The sequence below is a fragment of the Struthio camelus genome, chromosome 3, assembly GCF_040807025.1.
Source record: "Struthio camelus isolate bStrCam1 chromosome 3, bStrCam1.hap1, whole genome shotgun sequence".
NCBI classification, from domain to species: Eukaryota; Metazoa; Chordata; class Aves; order Struthioniformes; family Struthionidae; genus Struthio; species Struthio camelus.
In genome coordinates, this window is record NC_090944.1 from 130,662,669 (window position 1) to 130,681,678 (window position 19,010).

A 19,010-nucleotide genomic window follows, 5' to 3' on the forward strand; every position below is an offset into this window, starting at 1 on the left:
TGTTCACCCCGCCGTAAGCTGGAGGTGCCAGGTCCCTCACCCGGCGAGGGGCAGAGCAGCCGCCAGGGGTTGGGCAGCCGGGCTGGGGCTGGGGCCCTTCCAGCGCACGTCGACGGCGGTGCAGAGAGTCCCGCTGGCTCCAGCGCTCGTGTGCTCCAGGGGCCACTTATTCCCCCGTCTCCGTTTCAGACCGTGACTGACTTTGTACTTGCTCATGTGAAAGCCTGGCTAGATCAGGGGACGCTGGTGAGTTTGGCAGGTTTTCACACTCACTTTCTGAGCTTTAAATCAGCAAGGGAAATCCCAGAGGTTCTGAAAACATACATTCGCTTTTTTTCTTTCCTTTCCCTTTTTTTTTTTTTTTTGGTCTGCAAAAACCTTCCAGCCTTCTTTTTTCATTTCCCTTTCTGCTTTCGTCTTTATCTCTCCCAACTGCTGTAGTTACATCCTCTGATGATAGCAAGAATGACCCCATGGGGTGACCTTGGAAGATTATTACATTAGCTGTAAATTTTGAACCCGAGCCAGCCAATACAGTGGGGATTGCAACTCCCATCCTTTAAGTGCAGGAGGATTAACGCTTGGGAACATAAGTAGGTTAAACCACTCTACAGACAGTAGTGACCATTCCTTTCTCTGCATATCTTTGTATTTTTCCCTTTAAGACCAGTTGGGGAATAGAGCTTTGCTATTTATGCTGAGGTGGTGAAGGGGAAGAAAAAGACAGCATTCATGACAGTCAGGGCAGAACTGCATTAAATAAAGCCTCCATCTTTCATTCTTAAGCGCAGCTCCAGGTCCTTGATGAAGACAGATTTTTCAATTAGACAGGCAATGTTTGTTCTAATATTTTATATATGAACCGCTCAGCTGACATCTTACCCAGATTTATGAAGGAAATTGAATACAAATGGGAGTTTTAATATAAATTTATTATTCAAATTTATCACATATTTCCGCAAATAAAAATTATGGTTGCCTCAAAGAACACATTTAAAAAAAAGAAAGAAAGAAGTTGATAAAGTTTCTTTCCACCGAGTGAATAACAATATTGTAAGCTAAGAAAGATCTGTCATAATATAAATTATAACACACATGGAATACATTTCCCATTGAAGACAATATTTCTTTCTTATACAAATGTTGCACTCCTTCATTGAACTGAAAGGAAGTTCAGGAAGGTTGGCAAAACAAAGTAGCCCATTTTTAACACTATACAGAACAAAGTGTATTCTGCTGCCAATTACCCTTAACTGAAAATGACTACAGCTTCTGGGAGACAGAGCAAAGGGTCATGGGTGGTATAAATGCTCCCCAAAGGAAAAAGAAAAAACGTCAAGTGACATTCACGCTTCAGCTATTTAAAGAAAAGGGTGAAGAGAATTTAAGGCAACATAAAGCCCTGGAACACCCATTTTTAGGTATAGGGAAATTGCTGCAATTAATGCTAGGCCATTTATAGCACACATTTCCATACATTTTTCCTTTGCCAATGGCATGCTTAATCTAGGAAGGGATTAATACTGCAGTAGTTTTCATCTCCAGTAAGACTAAGAAGGAAGTATAGGAAAACTTTTTTTTTTATGAAATGAAATGTTAAAATGAAAGATTTATATATTTTGGTTTCTATAAACTAAAACATTTCAGTTTCCTTACTCAGTTCCGGCATTGCCATGGTTTAGCTGCATTTCCAGATTCCTATATTTCATTTAAAATTTTCCTGTTTTCCAGGTTTTTATGACTGGAAAACAACACAAGACTTGAAAAACGATCAGAACACTTCAGAATACATTTAACTTTTTTGCACTTTTAGTGGAAGAAAAGAGGGAGGAGAGCATGAAAAATCCCAGTAATATTGTTAAAAACATGTGTGTATTCAGTTTTCCAAAACTGAAAGGAAGCAGAACATTTTGAAAAAAATGACTTTTGATAGCCTTGCCGTATTTCATTGGATTTCTATTTTTCATTGACTTTTATTGCCAAGTGTACGTGTATATATACATGAATATATATATTTTATAGACTTAAGTGTCTAATGTACAGGTATTTGCATTAAAAATTTCAGCCAGCTCTACCCTAATTGTGCTGTTATTTGGAGCCCCAATAAACCAAATACCATGCAGACACATACAGAGATGAAGGGTCGTATATTAATGGGCATTTACATGTGTAAAAATCAATGGTAGAGACTGGTGGGATATTCAAAGTGTCTGGGTGGCTAAGTCTCCTTGATTTCAATAGGATGTGGCATCCATGCACGAGATAGATAGAGAATTTATCTCCCCTGAATTTATCCACCTACAGAATATGCTTCTCCGAACCATGTCTGAACTGGTCACCCTGGGCTCCCTTTAGAGCCTTTGGAGAGAAACAGGGAACAGTTCAGCTCATCCTAAAATAGGTCAGATGAACCAGGCCCTAAAAAAGCTTTGTCTTGTTGGCTATGAAGGCAATTTGGAAGGCGAACTCAGAGGCAGAGGTCGGCATTAGGTCTGACTTGCCTATCTATAGTTAGCTGTAAAAGCAGGCATTTAAATGCCTTCACAGACCTAAAATTTCCATCCCAAAGAGTAGAGAGTCTAGGCGAAAGCCAGCCTCTTCTCTTTGCTATTTTAGATGCATGAACTTCAGTGTCACAACAGGGGAAAAAACCTGTCCAAAGTCCCTGAGCTGCGTAGGTATTTGGGTGTTCCTCTGCCCAGTGCTATTAAGCCTAAAGGCAGCTTTCTTGGCTAGTTTATAGTGAGATTTTCAGAAGGCACATAGGTCCAGGTACTTGAAGAGCCTGGGTCTTTGAGCTTTTTATGCCCAGGGTCAGTTCATTTCATAATTTACATGACCTAATTCAGCAGGAAGGAGGTACCCAAATCTCTTTGATGATCTAGGTGCTAAGTCCCACTGAGAGCAATGCAGGTTTTGTTTTAGGAGCTTTTGAAAACCGTATTTACCTTCAATCTATAATTCAAAGACCTTTAAAAACACCAGTGGAAAATCTGGGCAACACAGTGCTGAGCTTAAATACCTGTAAAACCCTGGACCTTGGAGCATGTGCTTAACTTGAAGCCCAAGAATATTCCTGGTGGGTTTCAGTGGCTTTAAATTAATTTCTACTGACTGTGCTGTATTTTATCAAGTATTTTTTGAGCAGTAACCACTTCTAATGCTGGTTACACCAGTAAATCAGAGGAGGCTATTGCTAAATCATTACGCTGAGGTGTGACATGGAGTGTGCTGCTGCAAAGCCAGACCTTCTGCACTGAGATAACAAAGCAGGAACAGCAGCAAGAGGATTAGAGATCTTTGAGCTGTTTGCTCTGACTCTGAAATGTGGTATAAGTCAAAGCAGTGCAATAGAAGAAAAAAAAAAAAAAAGAAAACAGCAAATCTGACATGTTGCAGAGACTTCAAAGAATCCAGTAGTTGTGACTTACCGCATTAACCTGCAAGCTCTCTTCCCTCCATGGGGTAGTGGTGGCTTGCTCTGTCCAGGCTGTTTCTGAAGGGCAGTTCTCGCTTGCTGTCCCCCGGCTGTCCCCCACCACATGCAACTGGTCGCCTCTCCACTGTCAGCTGGGACGCAGCCTTCCATGAGCTGGAGTATCATAATCAGCAACTCTGTCACTGAACTCTGCTTTGTGAAAGGCAGCTCCTGTTTCCCTGAGTATGTCAGGACCTAAAAACAGACTTACTATGAGGACTGCTCTTGTGCTCTTTTACTCATTGGCATTTCTTTCAAAACACATTAAAAACAACAGAGTGAAAGAGGCATCAGTCTGGTCCTGCTGATTGGGCATGAAAGCCCAATTCAGAAGAGATCCCTTGCTTTTTTTTCTGTCACTGCTGTCATCCTCAGTAGATATAAGTTATAACTTATTATATATTGCATGAGTTTATCTACCTTAGGAGTGCTGTGGTCCTTGTTACCCTTGTCTGTGTGAATTTCTCAGCAGAATCATGCTCAGCTCAGCTGAGATTGGGATATTTTGCACTGTGAAGGAGAAAATACTTCTTTTATACATTTTAGAGATAGGAAAACAGAGCATGGACAAGTTCAAGGAGCAGATTTTTAAAAGTATTTCTTTTTGCACAAAACTGCCACATATAATAACTGATAAAATAGACCAATTTGTCTGTAAAAATTGACACACCAATTTATCTGTAAAAACAGAGCTATAAGGGCAAATCCAGTGAAAGGACTAAGATGTTTCAACTAAGGTGAAGTCCAAGAAACTACTGCTGCTCAAATTCTGGGCATGTCTGTCCTTGACCATGACGTTCAGCAAGCAGCTCTTAGCTTTTGGCCAAGATTTAGAAATGTAGTGTTGCAACATATCCTTGCATGAGGGACCTGATGCAGCGAAGGCTTTCAAGGTGCAATTAGCAGACTGGGTTCAGCCTAGATCATGGCCATTTTCTTTAAAAAAAGAGTAGTTGCGCCAGCTGCCTCCTGTTTAGTAGCGTCAAAGGCCAAGGTAGTCAAGGGCCTCCATTTAGCTCCTGCTGCAGCTAGAGGGGATCCAGGGAGCTCCCTAGGAGCCAAGGAGGAGTATATCCTTGGAAGGATGAGGGGAAAGAAGGTGATAGTTTCTCTCTTTCTTGCACCCACTACCCCTTTGCCTGAAACTGAGCAGCAGTGCAGCAGTACGTGCAATCTCAGGTGCAAGGGATTTCATAGCATCATACCCAAGGCACTCAGCCAGGAGGTAAGATTCCTGGGTTATGATCCTGGCTCCCAGAATTATTTATCTTAGTTTTTTTTGTTTTGTTTTCTCCCAGTATTGTTTATCATAAAATATATAAGCAGTCCTGAGACAGCTCCCCACACACTGCTGAGAGCTCTGACCACTGGGTTATTATGTAAAAGGCAGGCACTCCCACCATTATCTGTCTGTGCTTGGGAAAAAACAAGCCTTAAACGCTGACCCTCTTGAAATGGCTCTGGGCTCTGAGTCTGAAGTGGATGGAGGTGCCTCCCCAGCTCCTCTGACTCAGGCACCTTTGGTGCACGAAAGGGGTAGCAGTTCACACACACCTCCGCACTCAGCGTTTCCCGTCAACTAATGCCACAAAATCTGAGTCGCTGAAGTTGGTAGGGACCTGTGGAAATTGTCTGGCCCAGCCTCCTTCTCCAAGGAGAGCCAGCTAGAGCAGGTTGCCCAGGGCTGCATCCAGTTGGGTTTTGAGTGGATGGAGACCCCACAACTTCTCTGGGTGATCTGTTTCAGTGTTCGGTCACCCTCACTGTAAAAAAGCTTTTTCTTACGTTTAAAAGGAATTCCCAGTTTGTGCCCATAGTCTCTTGTGCCTTCACTGGTTACCACTGAGAAGAGTCTGGCTTCATCTTCTTTACTTCCCCCCATCAGGCATTTATACACATTGGTGAGATCCCCCTGAGTGCTCTCTTCTTCAGGTTAAACAGTCCCAGCTCTCTCAGCCTCTCATCGTCCATCATCTTCATGGCCCTTTGCTGGACATGCTCCAGTACGCCATATCTTTCTTGTACTAGGGAGCCCAGAAATGGACACTTCAGATTTGTCTCATCAGTGCTGAGTAGAGGAGAATAATCACCTCCCCCAGCCTGCTAGCAATGCTTTTACTAACACAGCATAGGATGATGTTGGCCTTCTTTGTCGCAGGGGCGCGTTGATAGCTCATATTCGGCTTGTCCACCAGGACCCCCAGGTCCTTCTCTGCAGAGCTGCTCTCCAGGTGGTTGGCCCCCAGCACGGACAGGTGCATGGAGTTGTTCCTGCCTAGGGGCAGGACTTTGTACATCCCTTTGTTGAACTTCATGAGGTTCTTGCTGGCCCATTTCTCCTGTGTGTGAAGGTCCCGCTGAATGGTGGCACAACAACCTGGTGTATCAGCCACTCCTCGCAGTTCTGTGTCTTCTGTGAACTTGCTGAGGGTGCACTCTATTGCATCATCCAGGTCATTAATAAAGCTGGTAAACAGTATTGGCCCCAGCATTGACCCTTGAGATATGCCAGTGGTAGCTGGCCTCCAGTTGGACTTCATGCTCAGTGAGCTATCTCATCACACCTCTGTGATCCTGATGAAATCATAGCCCTACAGGTGCATGCAAACGTCTATTTCCTTCAATTTGTTCCCCGTGCTGTGTGAATGGCCCAGGCACTTCAGAGAGACACCTGGTTGTGTTGATTTCCCAAAAAACAGATGAGAGGTTTGCCCCTACTTGATCCTTATTTGTGTGTATATGCTTGGGGTGGGCCCCCCTTAGCCCCATTTTGTTGATTATGAGATCTCTCTTACCCGTATCACCCTGCACCCTTTGCTTACCAACCCGCTCCACTACTTCTGCACTTGACTGTTGCCCTCCAGGCATCCCAACAGAGCTCCATCCTCCATCAGGAGCTTGGTCTGGGCTGAAGCCTCTGATATGCCAGGATAGTTGCTCCAGCTGTTTTTCCAAATGGTCCTTGCTAAGCACCTCTTTCTTCCCCGGCAATGGGCAGGGAGCTTGAATACTGAATCCTCAGTTCTGGATGCCATCTGGCAGGCCAGGCAGCTGGAAAGTAATCCTGAAGACCTTAACATATAAACACCTTCATCAGATATGACCATAAGTAACTTGTAGGTGGCCATGGGACTCTGAGAGTTGTAGAAAGTCCGTGGCAGGGAAAGGACCTACCTCAGAATCCCCGGTGTAGTTAGACCCTACCCACTGAAAGGCATTTCCTCCCATTTCACCGCATCTTGCTCTTTTTTTGTCTTCCACACTTATCTTCCTCATCTGTTTGAACTCCGAGTACTTTGTGCCAGGGGCAGCCCCAGCAAATGCATGCCTGCTGTCCTCTTCCTCCTTCTCCCACTCCCACCAGCAACCACTTGCCTGCAGTCCAGCAGAAGATGTTGCCTTCCTCTTTTGAGAGCTACCAGGAAACCATAACAAGGCAATTATGTCTTTTAACTAAATTCTCCCCCCAAAAATCGGGAATGACTTAATGTTTTTTAATCTCAAGAAGGATCTAGGTTACTACTGAAATATGTGAGAATTAGGAACCCATATATCTTTGGGCCAAGAAGCCTTGAGCTTCCTTTGTTGGGCTGGTGCCTTTGCGCTTCAGTGGCAGTCATTTGTCATTCAAACAAACATTGCCATGTCTTAGATTTGCTAGGAAAGGCCAGAGGCTTCAGAGGCTGAGGTCAGCTGCAGGAGCTTCCCCATACAGATCTCATTGCAGGATCAGGAGTGGTTTATTGTGCTCCCCTGTGCTGTTTTGACTGCCAGCAAAGCCTCAGCTCAGAGGATAAGTTGATCTAATAACCTCTCAGAGTGCAGTGCCCCTGCTCTGCAGCTATATTTTACCAGTACTGGATGAATGCTCTTCAAAGCTGTGTGACATTATGTGTTTTGCCAGGCTACTCATCTGCATGGTTTGTTCAATGTCCATAAAACTCATTATCAGTGTAGCTCTGGCTAATTAACCCGTAAATGTTCTGGCTTAGTCAATAAATTACCCTGGCCTTAAGATGGCTTATCATGCTCTGTGTAATAAGTAGGCCTATATACTTTTTTCTATTATAATAGTCAGAGTATTATTTATATGGCTGGGATTGAACTATGCCTGAACTGTGAAATAAATGTGCAGTTGCCACTGCACTATAAATAAAGTGTTTTACTGTCCAAAGACTTTAAACCTAGTTCAGAACATGTTAGTGTCTGCCTTAGTCATCTAATTTTGCTTACTCTCTACTCCAAACAAGCAGAGGTTGGACTGACAAAGTATATCCGGAAATACTAATGTACAGTGATCTACTGTGCACATAGACTGTGTTAAAGCCTGTGAGGATATTTTGTATCTTGAGAGGCTGGAGTGTGGACAATAGCCTGTTATGAGGTTTCTGGAGCTAAGAAGGAACTACTGAATTTTGTTGGGGAGCTAGATCATGTATGTTTCAATATATAAGCATTTTAGTATATAATTTAGGCTGATCTGTAGCTAGTTTGGGAGGAAAAGGAGTTTTATTTCTACAAATGTGAATGAAAAATCATCAGTATTTTTAAAGCAGGTGATTCTAAAGCTGACACGTTTTAAGTGGTAAAAAAATCAAATCTGGTCAAATATGAAACACAATGGCATTCTTTTTCTTTCAAAATAAGCTCTTTCAGCCAATTCTGTTTGCTTGTTTATGTTTCGTAGTACTTTAAAGGGAGGTCATTTTAAAAGATTTTTTTTTTGTATTCATGTGAAAACAGCATTTCAAAGGGAGTTTCTCTGAGACATCCAAGGCTTGATCCAAAGCCCGAATCCAGATGTGTGCATAGTAAAGTACATAGTTAGGGAGATAAGTCTCCTGCAGTGCCCTGGCTCCTTCACTGCTCTCATTAGAAACATCTGCACTCGCTATGCAAAGAGCCACCCATGCACCCACCCACACATCACAGGTGCAGGGCACTCACCTTCACACTAAATAGTGCTTAAGAAAAAGCCATAGCAACCAGCTATACTGCTGTGCCTTTAGGACAAATGTCTGGAATTTAGCCCAGCAGAACAAATGCAGCTAACCAAGAGATTTCGTGTTTATTCAGCAGCTGATCTCAAAGTAATTGAGAAATCACTAGCAAAGGCATGTGCATTGTAATCTTCTTTTACAGGTGGCACAATCAAAGCTACATTTATTGACCCATGGCCAATGGGAACCCCTGGGAGCTTGGTGTTACTGATACGACCACCTACAAGAGCAGCCATATCTTTTCTTTGTATTTGGAGCGGGACTGAAGAAGACCTATCCTGCCACCAAAAACAGTATGTGGAGCTGACATTGATACTCAAAAGTATTATGCCTCAGTAGGGATACCACAAGGTTTTGGGTAAGGCAGAACATTGATATCGTGTCTTCTAACCTTGCCTAAAGTGTAGCCAAGCACAAGCAACTGCTGCCTCTGCTCTGTAAGGCATGATAGCTAGGCATGATACCTGTATGTGCCGTGTCACGTACAGGTTCTCACACATCTGCCTGATTTTTGTATCTTCCATAAATGCCAGCTTCTCCAATTCTCGCTGATGTTGTGGGTCGTGGGAAGGAACACTGTATCTGCCTCCCTGCTTAGATGTGGGCGATGGTCGTGAGCAATGTAGAAGAGTGCACCAAATTACTAAAGCTCTATAGAGGATAAGGGGGAATACCACCTCTGCACATACAATCCTGTAAAATCTCTGTCTTAGAGCAGTTGGTACTTCAGTGAAGAAATCAATAGCACAAAGTGCTTTTAGTCTGACCATACTCATGTCTCCACTAAGACCTTAGCTCAGCCACTGCAGGGGGCACAGCTCACAATGACTGAGCATAGGTTTTGCGTAGCACTGGGTAACTGAGAAGCTCAAGTAGATGAATGAAGGACCCCTCTTAGCACACCTGGGATGTAATAGAATTGCATGCTGCAGGTGCGTTCAAAGATTTGTCCAGTTCTAGGTGCTAAATCCAGGAATATTGTCGCATGTTGCTTCTCTGAGGAATGCACTCTACTGTGCATGTGCAAATAGTGCAGTGAGAGGGATTCTGCAGGGACACAGATCCAAGCTTTGGTGTATTTCCCTGCCAAGCAAAAGTTTGTCTTCTGAGGTGAAGACAATGTAAAGGGACTTAGGAGGGATGGGCTTTGCTCTTAATTCTGCCAACAACTCCTTCTTTTACCTCAAACAAGCTCTTCTCTTCTGTGTGTTTTATTTCTCCGTTGCTAAGATGACAACAGTGACATATTTTTTTTCTCTTGTCTGCTTAGGTGGTGAGGTCTTGAGATTACTTGTTACCTAGTGTTTACTCAACAGCTACCACGCTGATCCCTCACTCAGGCAAGGCTGGGGCATTTAGGTATCTGCGCTAGACACAAATGGCAGCAAGCCTACTCGCAAGCCTTTGGGAATTACCACTGGCCTTCTAATTTCATTTTAAAAGGCTGAAAAAATGTCATTGGTGGATATACTCATGTGGGGGCTTTGTTTTGTTAATTTTTTAACGAAATTCAGTTTTGAAAACAGCTCAACCATTACTTTCTCAAGTGCTTCCTCTCTTCCCTTCTTTCATCTCACCCGCCTCTTGATAGATTCACCCCACACTAAGCAAGAGTGGAAAACTTCAGGCTGAAGGGGAATATGTTTCACGAGTGAAAAGCAGGAGTATCACAGCAAGTTGTCTGCAGCCTTAAACTAATTGTCACTCCCATGCAGGCATATTTTGTTGCTTATTTGTGTTTTGCAGCCACAAGCACCATCTCTGTATCCAGGATGAACTGCAGTTGCACAAGGCTTGCATTGTGATATGTTTATGCCAAAAGCAACAGTTAAAACTGTGCATTCAGCCATAGCATTTGCATTTCCTGTGTTGTTAACACTTAGCTGGGTGCCTTTATCATTGCATTAAGGCAGAATTGATGCATTTGGTTTGGTGAGATTTGTGCTGTTTCTTGTTTTCTGGAGTTTTTTTGTTTGCTTGTTTTGCTTTGACACAAGAAGCTAAGGAAAAAAAATGACACATACATGCAGCTGTCTAAGTAACATGCAACACTCAGCAGAATCCACCTCTGGCTTGCTCAGACTGAGGGTAAAAGGAACTGTGGTGTACTTCTTGCCATCACTTTTACACCTATATCCAACCCTGGGTCAAAGCCTGTTAAATTGGTATCAGTGCTATTTAACAGCCCTCGTGTTCTGAAATATTAATTAATTAATTTTAGTTCTGAAGAACAAGAGATTGTTCCTGAAGAGTGTGCTGAACAAATATTTCAGCACACTGGAATGTGTTTTCTGGTCATATATATTAGCATTCCAGCATCTCCTACCTTACAAGATGAACTTTGATTCTACGTGTTCTTACCTGTGCATGAGTGTGTTTTGCACTCGGGTGATTATAAATTAAGCCGGTCTTAGGAGTTGTTGATTATAAACATGCAGAACTTTTTTGACTTCAGGCCTCAACACTACAAAAGAAGTCAGGTTTGGAGAAAATTCTTTGAGCAATGTAACTTCACCAGGCAGATTTTACAGGTGGGGCTTTTAATTATTTTTAAACAGAAACAGTCAGTGCATCTCCATTCAAGTATGCATCAGCAGGAAAGATTCATCTGTGGTTGCACAGTTGGTGATATTTAAATAGCTATGATTTTGGTAACGAGAAAGACTTTTTTTTCTTGAACTGAGCAAAGTCAGAATTCTTCAGTGAGAGAGCAGCTCATAGCCCATTCAAGTTTTGCTATTGTCTTGTGTAAGAAGTGAATAGATTAGTGAATGCTAGACTATGTCTATTCTCTGGGAATACAATTCATGTTAAAGCAGCACTGATCGTTAACCTTTCCCTTCAAATACTCAGACATGATCATATTAATGTAAGTGTTTATTCTTTATATTATACAGGTCAGATTCTGAACTGGCTTACTGTTGCAAAACTCAGAGTAGTTTCACTGAAGTTTATGGCAACACTGTAGCTTTACTTTTTTCCTACATCGTGTGAACAAAACCAAATTTTGTATATTTTCCCTCCGTACTATTCTCCAGTGAACCGGTTGGCAACTTTTCCCAAAGAATGACTGTCAGTTAAAACTGGCCATGAGAAGATGTTTCCCAATGTGTCCTACGCAGTAGATATGGTTATAGCTTATAAAATCTTACTTCATAGAATTAACAGAATTAATTTTAAACAAACAGCAAAACAATACAGTTAAAACTCTGTATGATCTGATTGCCTCCCACTGAAGTCACTCCCTTTCACTTCAGCAGGAGAGGGATGGGGCTCGTATGTTTTTCAGAGGCTTATAAACTGATTTTAGCACTTTCCCAACCTTGGGATTCATGCGAAGGCAGTACCATGGGATTGTTCTGTAACAGTGTGGATAGATTAATTGCCTTGGTTTCATTTCTTTTTGTTAATCCCTTCAATACTGCTTTGTTCTGAGCATCTCTTCTATCTATTCTTTTCAGATGCCATTGTGTTGTCAAAAGAGAAATTTTCGCAGGACAATGAGTCACCAAGCCCTTGCAGTGATTAAGTATATTTGTTTTCAAAAGACTTCAGCAGTGCCCCCCCACCAAGCAGAGTAATCCATTCCCTAATAACATAGGAGTTGTTCTAAATTCTCAAATTTCTTTCTTTCCGCTCAGTTTTGGGTGACACATTTACGGAGAGTCCTTCAACCTGCTCACCCCCCTCATGCTCCCCTGGGCTTATCAGCATACCGTGAGCCTGCTGAGGAGCATATTGCAGCTCTGGAGGGGTCACTGATCATTGCCAAATGCCATAGTCCTGACAAGTGGCTCAAAACAGACCTGGGAGGCTGGAACAGAATCCGGTACTGGGTTACTGCCCTGACATCCGAAAATGTAACGTGTGAAATCCCAGACCTGCCTGCAGTCAACGGGAATTTTGCCACAGACTTCAGCAGAGTCAGGATTTCACCAATATACTTCGCAGCCTCCTGCCACATGAGCACGCAAGGTCAGATTCTCACCTCGGTTACACCGCTCCACAGGCTGGAAACCGTTCCTGAGCCTAATGGAATCGCTCCTGACTCTCGGTAATGAAATTCAGCGGGAAATCCTGCCTGCATTTTCATGGGTAGGAACCAGCTCTTGGCTGCTGAGTGTGGCTCCCACTGCATGCATGGAGTGTGGATTTGGAGGCCGTGGAGGTGTTTACTTCTTGCAGATTGCTTACTCCAGTGGGGATTTTTTTGTCTTATTTCTAACGACTTTGTCTGGAACCTGCTGCATGCAGGGAATGAGAATTTGGCCTTTACAACACACCTTAACTGTTGCAATATATACACATGTGTTACTGCCCTTTTTTTCTGTAGATAGGCTGGATCCAAAAAACTTGGATCCTGGAATTTGGATGCAGCAGTAAGCGAAGGATCTGGCTTGGGAAGGGGTGTCGGTCCAGCCTGTTCTGTGAGCAACAGTTAGCTGACTCTTTCCTGGCCTCTCTCAGACTCAGCCATGGCGTGGTTGTAGCAGCATTATCCAGGTCTACCTATTGATTTCTTCCATTATCACAATATTGCGAATTCAGTTTACAGAATTGTTACTTTGACGAAGAAACTAGGATCAAGCTAAACCAACAAAAACAGGAAAGTTCACTCTGAATTTCTGGGATGGGAGCCAGTTCTCAGCCACATGTTGTAACTGTATTATTTATGTCCTTATTTATTGACTACATTGGCACCTAGAGTTCCCCATCTATGCCTGAGGCCCTCTTGCAGTACATGTGAAAAGCATAATAAGAGCAAGTCCCTTGCCCTGAAGAGCGTACAAGACATGACAAACACAAAAAAATCCCACTATAAATCCCATTTTACAGAGCAGGAACTGAAGCTTGTCTTTTGCGAGGTTGCACACAGAGATGATGAGAGAGCTGACTAAGCACAGGCTGCCACACTGCATCCCAGGTAGGGGCTCAAAAGATAGTTACAGCTGCAATAATAATCTCACTCCTTTGTTTTCTTTTCGTGAATAAATCTCAAAGGGCTTTACAGAAGAGGCATCATCTGTTTTGAAGATGCGATAACTGAGGCTCTCAATTGTGTAGGAATTTGCTTAGTGTCTCCTTTCAGGACGGTAGCAGAGCTAGGAAAAGAAATGGAAGTCTTTTCAGTTTGTTCCCTGTATGCCTTTCTCCCCTGTCAGAAGCAGTGCCACCTCTGGCACCATAGATGTGGCCCAGAAGATTAAGGAAGGCCAGCATACGATTCTGTATTTCCCTCACGTTAATGGTTAAGTGAAAATGTTAGTGTTATATAAAAATAGTTTCTGGAAGCTGATTTCTTTCAGTCTGACTGCAACTGCCTTGCAAAAAAAAGATGGAGACCAAATATTGTAGATGCATTTTGGAATCATATTTCCTATCACTCAAGTACCTGTGATTTCTTTTCTCCCCTGAGGCTTTCAGTCTCTCTCAGCCCAAACTAGTAAGGTATAAACTTGGGTTTCCCCTAATAGCGAAACACAATACTAAATTGGGAAGCTTCTTGAAAGCCTTGTAGGGGAAGTGCACAAACATCTGGTTGACATTTAATCTAGAAATGTCAGGCCTCAGCATTTCCAACCCAGGCTGACAGTTCCTTGGGTTGAACACCATAACATGCTTATTAAAAAAATATAGGGAAGAGGTAGATCAGAGACCAAATATTAAATTGAAAAAAGATTTACAAAGAAAGCGAACATAAGCTCTATCTGTAGAAACCCATGTGCATTCTTGATTATAATCAGCATATCATTAAAGGAAGACAGCTTTCTGTGAAGAAAGCTGAGCTTAGGCGTCTACTGAGCGCTCTTCTAAGGTAGCGAAGAGCTCCATTAATCATTTTAGCTTTGGGTTAAGTCAAACCTTAGAGCAGCTGCCCAGGTCACAGCTTACAATCAAGCAGACAGCAGAAGATCCCAAAATCCTGTCCGCTAGATTCACATACTGGATATCATGACATGCTCCTGTCCCTTGGTACCATGTTTGCCCTGGAGTGCACTTGAGTTTTCAATTTAGTAAAGGATTTATTGACAGAGATGTGATGTCTGTGTTCCACTGGCTCTTCAGGATCATCTAAACCCGGAGATCACTTCAAGTCTGCCCAAGTCCCACAGCCTGGTGCTTCCTATTGGCTGAATCTACAATTCTTCAGGCACATGGCCAGTGTAGGACACTTTGCTGGGTCTTTTTGTGGCGCCTAAGAGATTTAGTTGCCCAAATCCTTGAAAACCCAAATCTTAAATGCATATTTAAATCCCGGGTAAATTAATAGAAATTAAACATATCCCCCAAAAATGCAGTGCATGCTTGCTTCTGTGACCTGCCATGGATTGAGAATGTCACGTCTCAGGTCTGATTGCAAAATTCAGTTAAGAGTTCCCCATTTTAGAAAAGGACAGGAGTTTTCCTTTACTAAGAAAAGAAACAAAGAAGAAAAAAGAAAAGAAAAAAGAAAGAATCCTCTTTCAGAAAAATACTATTTTTTTCCCTGTGGTGAATCATTCTATAAAAAGGAAAAAGACAATGCTTAATTTCTATATCATGCTCTCTCTCAAATGCACTCTTCTGGTTTTTACTTTCTCTCTTTATGCCCCCCTCAGTGTCTTTAATTTCTTTCCAATCTACTTCATCTTAAGAAAAAAATGAGCAGACCCTAACATGTTATTCCAGATGAGGTTCTACCATTTGCCTATGGGATAGTAAGGTTTGTATTACTTTACTATGCTGACCTCTCATTCTCTTGGCTTTTTGCACCACTGCTGCTACATAGCAGAGATGCTTCTTACCGTGCATGCAGTGACGCCTCACTCTGGATCCTGAGCTCATTTAGACTCTCCGTCACGTATGAGTAAGTCAAGTCGTTCCATCCCATCTGCTTTATCTAGCAATATCCACCAGCAGATCTCATCTGCCACTGCACCATCACCTTCCTTTGGAAAGTTTTTCTAGTTATGGTGTGCCCTTGTCCTGACTAAACTAAGTAATTGCATGTTGTAGTTTTTCTCTGCTTACATAGAGGATACATATTGCAAACAACGTCCCAGGACATAATGCTCGCGTTTTGTATATCCAGCTATGGTAAAAACAGCAAGCAGACCAATTTTGGAAGTAAAGATATAGGATCTGATCTGGTTTTTATTGGAATCAGTGATCAAGTTCCCACTTCAGCAAAACTCGTGACTCACATATGAGTCACAGCATTGCATTTGCGCTGGTGAATGCGCTGGGTTAAAACAAAGGTCATTAGAAAATGTACCCAAGAGGCCAAGACCTGTTTAAATACACATTAAGGGATGTAATGTTTGAGGGAAGTGTAGTTAAACTGAACAAATCTGATAGGACACCATGTCACCATAGCTTTTAAAGGATGCCTTGGACATTGTGAGCCTTTGTTTATTGTTGGCTGATCAATAAACGGGCTTGTTTTTGCTCTAGTAGAAATGGTGGGGCAGAGAGAGGAATGGAGGGGGAATAAAAACAGTTCGTTTCAGGAAACAGTTTCATGTAAGCTCAGCTTGTAAGAATCACAAATTGAAAAGTTCACATGACTGGAAGGCAAAATCTTCTGGCTGCACGCCAACTAGGGAAATGAGCAGCGTTTGCTGCTGGAGCTCAACCCTGGTTGGGGACGGGAGGAGCGGCCGGTGAGGGAGATCAGCGTGAGCGCTCTGCACCCTGCCGAGCCCTGCTTCCTCCTTTCTGAACCCAAGCTGCCACCTCTCCTCCTCTCCCGCGGGAGGGTGGGAGCTGTTGAGCATTATCCCGGGGGCACTGGTTTGCACTGTTATCGGAGGCCGTGTAGTTTTACGGAGGGGCACCTCGTAAAAATGGTTGCTCGAGCCCAAGCCATCAGCAGCTTGCTTGGCGGCGGGAGCGCTGCCCCATCCGGGCAGTGCGGAAAACCACGAGGTGAGCCAGGGACGCCGCATGGGGAGCCCTGGGGCCAGCCCAATGGCTGGGCGTTCAATCATTGCCACGTGGGGCACCTGGCACCCCTGTGCTGGGCTGGGGCCGGGCAAGACACTGCTGCAGCCTCTCCAGGTTGGAGAAAAGACAGATTTTTCCCCAAGCACTATCGGCCCCCGATGCATGCCGCTGCCATTCAGCTCCGCGGAGAAGGAGAGGGGGCTGAAAGGATGGAGGACAGAGGGGCCAGCTCCCTCTCTTCATCCCCTGGAGGCTATATTGTTTAATTAGATACAAAGGTTGCTAAAATCAAAAGATTAACTTGGAAAGCTGCTTAATGTATAATGGCCTCCAGCATAGAAACAAAAAAATCTGAGAAACTTTCAGTTTTAGTTAATGTCTTTCAATCTTTGAGGAAAGGAAGAAACTAGAGCTAACTTACTGTGGAAAACTCAGTTTGTGTTTAAAATTTTCACTCTGAGGGTTTGTGTTTTTATTAAGAAAATACCCAAATTATTGGTTTTAGTCAAAGCTTCAAATGTAAAAAAAAAAAAAAATTAGAAACTGTTTACAGAACATGGAAGAAAACTTCTTTTTCCCTCATCTTCGGCAGTTCCTTAAAAAAGAATTCCCCAAAGGTATTTTTATTTAAATTTATCGGCAAAACAATTACAATTTTCAACTAGTGGTGCTCCAGCTACTGGAATGGGATTTTTGCCCCACATTCCAGGCATCTCTTAATTCAGGACTCAGTCTGATGGGTCCAAGCTGTAAAACTCATCTAGGTCCAGGTTTAAGTTTTTTTCAGAGTTTGGATGTGTTTTGATGGGGAACTGGGTTAACACCCAGCTCCAAGCAGTATCTGCCATATGGAAGTGTTTGCAGATGCGTGTCCAGGAACGTAGAGCTGAGCTGCGGCTCCACATCAAGGAGTGCTGCTGCCTGCTGAGTTCTTTCGAAAAGCTGGGGTTTTATTCAAGTCTGAAGTCTAGATCAAAAGGGCACATAATTTGGTACCCGGCTCTGATGGAAAATCATGGAGAACTGGTTTACCTGCCTACCCTTTGTGTCTTTGAAATTGCCTTCCTAAACGGCTGAACTCAGGAGTTTTAACTTTAGGTAAGCAGGGTTTTTTCACAGTCTTGGCCCAGCTCACTCAGAATAAAGAAACCAAATGATGTTCTGGGTGAGTGCCAAATGGTAGAGCTAGACAAGAAGATCTCAAGATGTCACAGCAAGTTCATGTGTCAGCACTCTTTACAACCAGAGCAGATGTGATCCTCAAATACACGCACTTGTTCCTCGCAAACACACTCTTCTCTCGCTGTGTGTCTGTGAGCTATTTATATCAGTCACTGCTGAGTATGGGAAATGTAAGTTGTTTAACACCAAAAAACCCACCCCCTCATCCCCACAGAGAAACTGCGTTCTGATTTTTGTTTTTGTTTTGTGAATCCTCTAAAACGTGCAGGGTGGAGGTAGAGATTGTTCTCGAAATACTGCCTACATGTATTGCTACGCTGCCTAGATGGACTTGTTTTCTTAGTCACTTTTGTGGGCTCCGTAGCTGAAGTCCGTGGTTGTGCGCTGCAGTTTGAAACCGGTTGCTCTGGAGCAGCAATACCGGATGCTGTCCTGCAGGAGCCTGCCCTCTGGAGAAGGCATGGCTTCGTAACGTTATCCCCTTGAATGGTTTCAGAAGTACAAAGTGGACATTGCTAAAGCCACAGGCTCTTTGGATTCTGCAATTGGTGTCAAGCAGGAGAAACATCAGTTATGTCACCTTGTCCCCTGGCTTATGTCAGCAGAGGTGGTTGGCAGCAGCCGAGGAAGTGAATTAGAGAAGATGTAAAAGAACCAAGAATTACACTTTTATAGCTAAGCTTTTATTCAGAAATTTCTGGCTAGAACTCTTATTGTGAGCAAAGCTAGGACTAGATGTGTAGCTCTTAGCATGTGAACGGTGACCTCTTAAATGCACAGACAGCAATGCTTCGTGTAAGAGCCCCCACATGTTTTCTCACTTGCGTGTGAAATTTCCACCCCTTTTGCAGGGATCAGGCTCATGCTGTTTGACAACACGCGCAGGCACAGTATCACCACATGCTGTGCAAAACCTATCGCGGGATGCCGTTTGTGTCTGGTGGAACGTATTTAATCATTTTCCCCGAGATATCCCTGTGATATGAATGGTAACAGGATGTTTATAACAGAGATAAGGCTGGGATGAAATCCTATCCCTCTCTGGGAGCTAATAAAAGCAAAGATTTGGAATTAAGTATCACTTTCTCCGAGCTGCACACGAACGAGGAAATGGGGTCAAAAGGGCAAGCTGCAACATTGTAGGCACTTTATCTAAAACATAAACATTACTAGAGTGCATTCTGACCAAATTAACTCTCTCAGATCTGAGATGTTAGCATTCCTGTAGTACTTAAGCCTGCCAGCTTTACTACTCTTCTGACTGAGGGCTGAACTCCAAGTTGGGGTTGACACTTGCAAACAGGGCTCTTACTGGGGAGAGTCTGTTGAACCCGTCTGCAATTAAACGCCTTCCAAATAAATGTCAATGACACTGCAAAAATAATAATAATAATAATAATAATAATAATAATAATAATAATAAT

The 19,010-nt window shown here is 43.1% G+C and overlaps 1 long non-coding RNA gene across 1 annotated transcript in view; it reads left to right on the forward strand.

Annotated features, from left to right (window-relative positions):
* LOC138066882 (uncharacterized) overlaps window positions 1-8,884 on the forward strand; it is a 207,109-nt gene extending 198,225 nt beyond the window's left edge. Inside the window, exon 3 of the long non-coding RNA XR_011140506.1 lies at window positions 8,621-8,884. This is a non-coding gene — a long non-coding RNA (uncharacterized lncRNA). The remainder of the gene's footprint in view (window positions 1-8,620) is intronic.
* The last annotated feature ends 10,126 nt before the right edge of the window (window positions 8,885-19,010 follow it).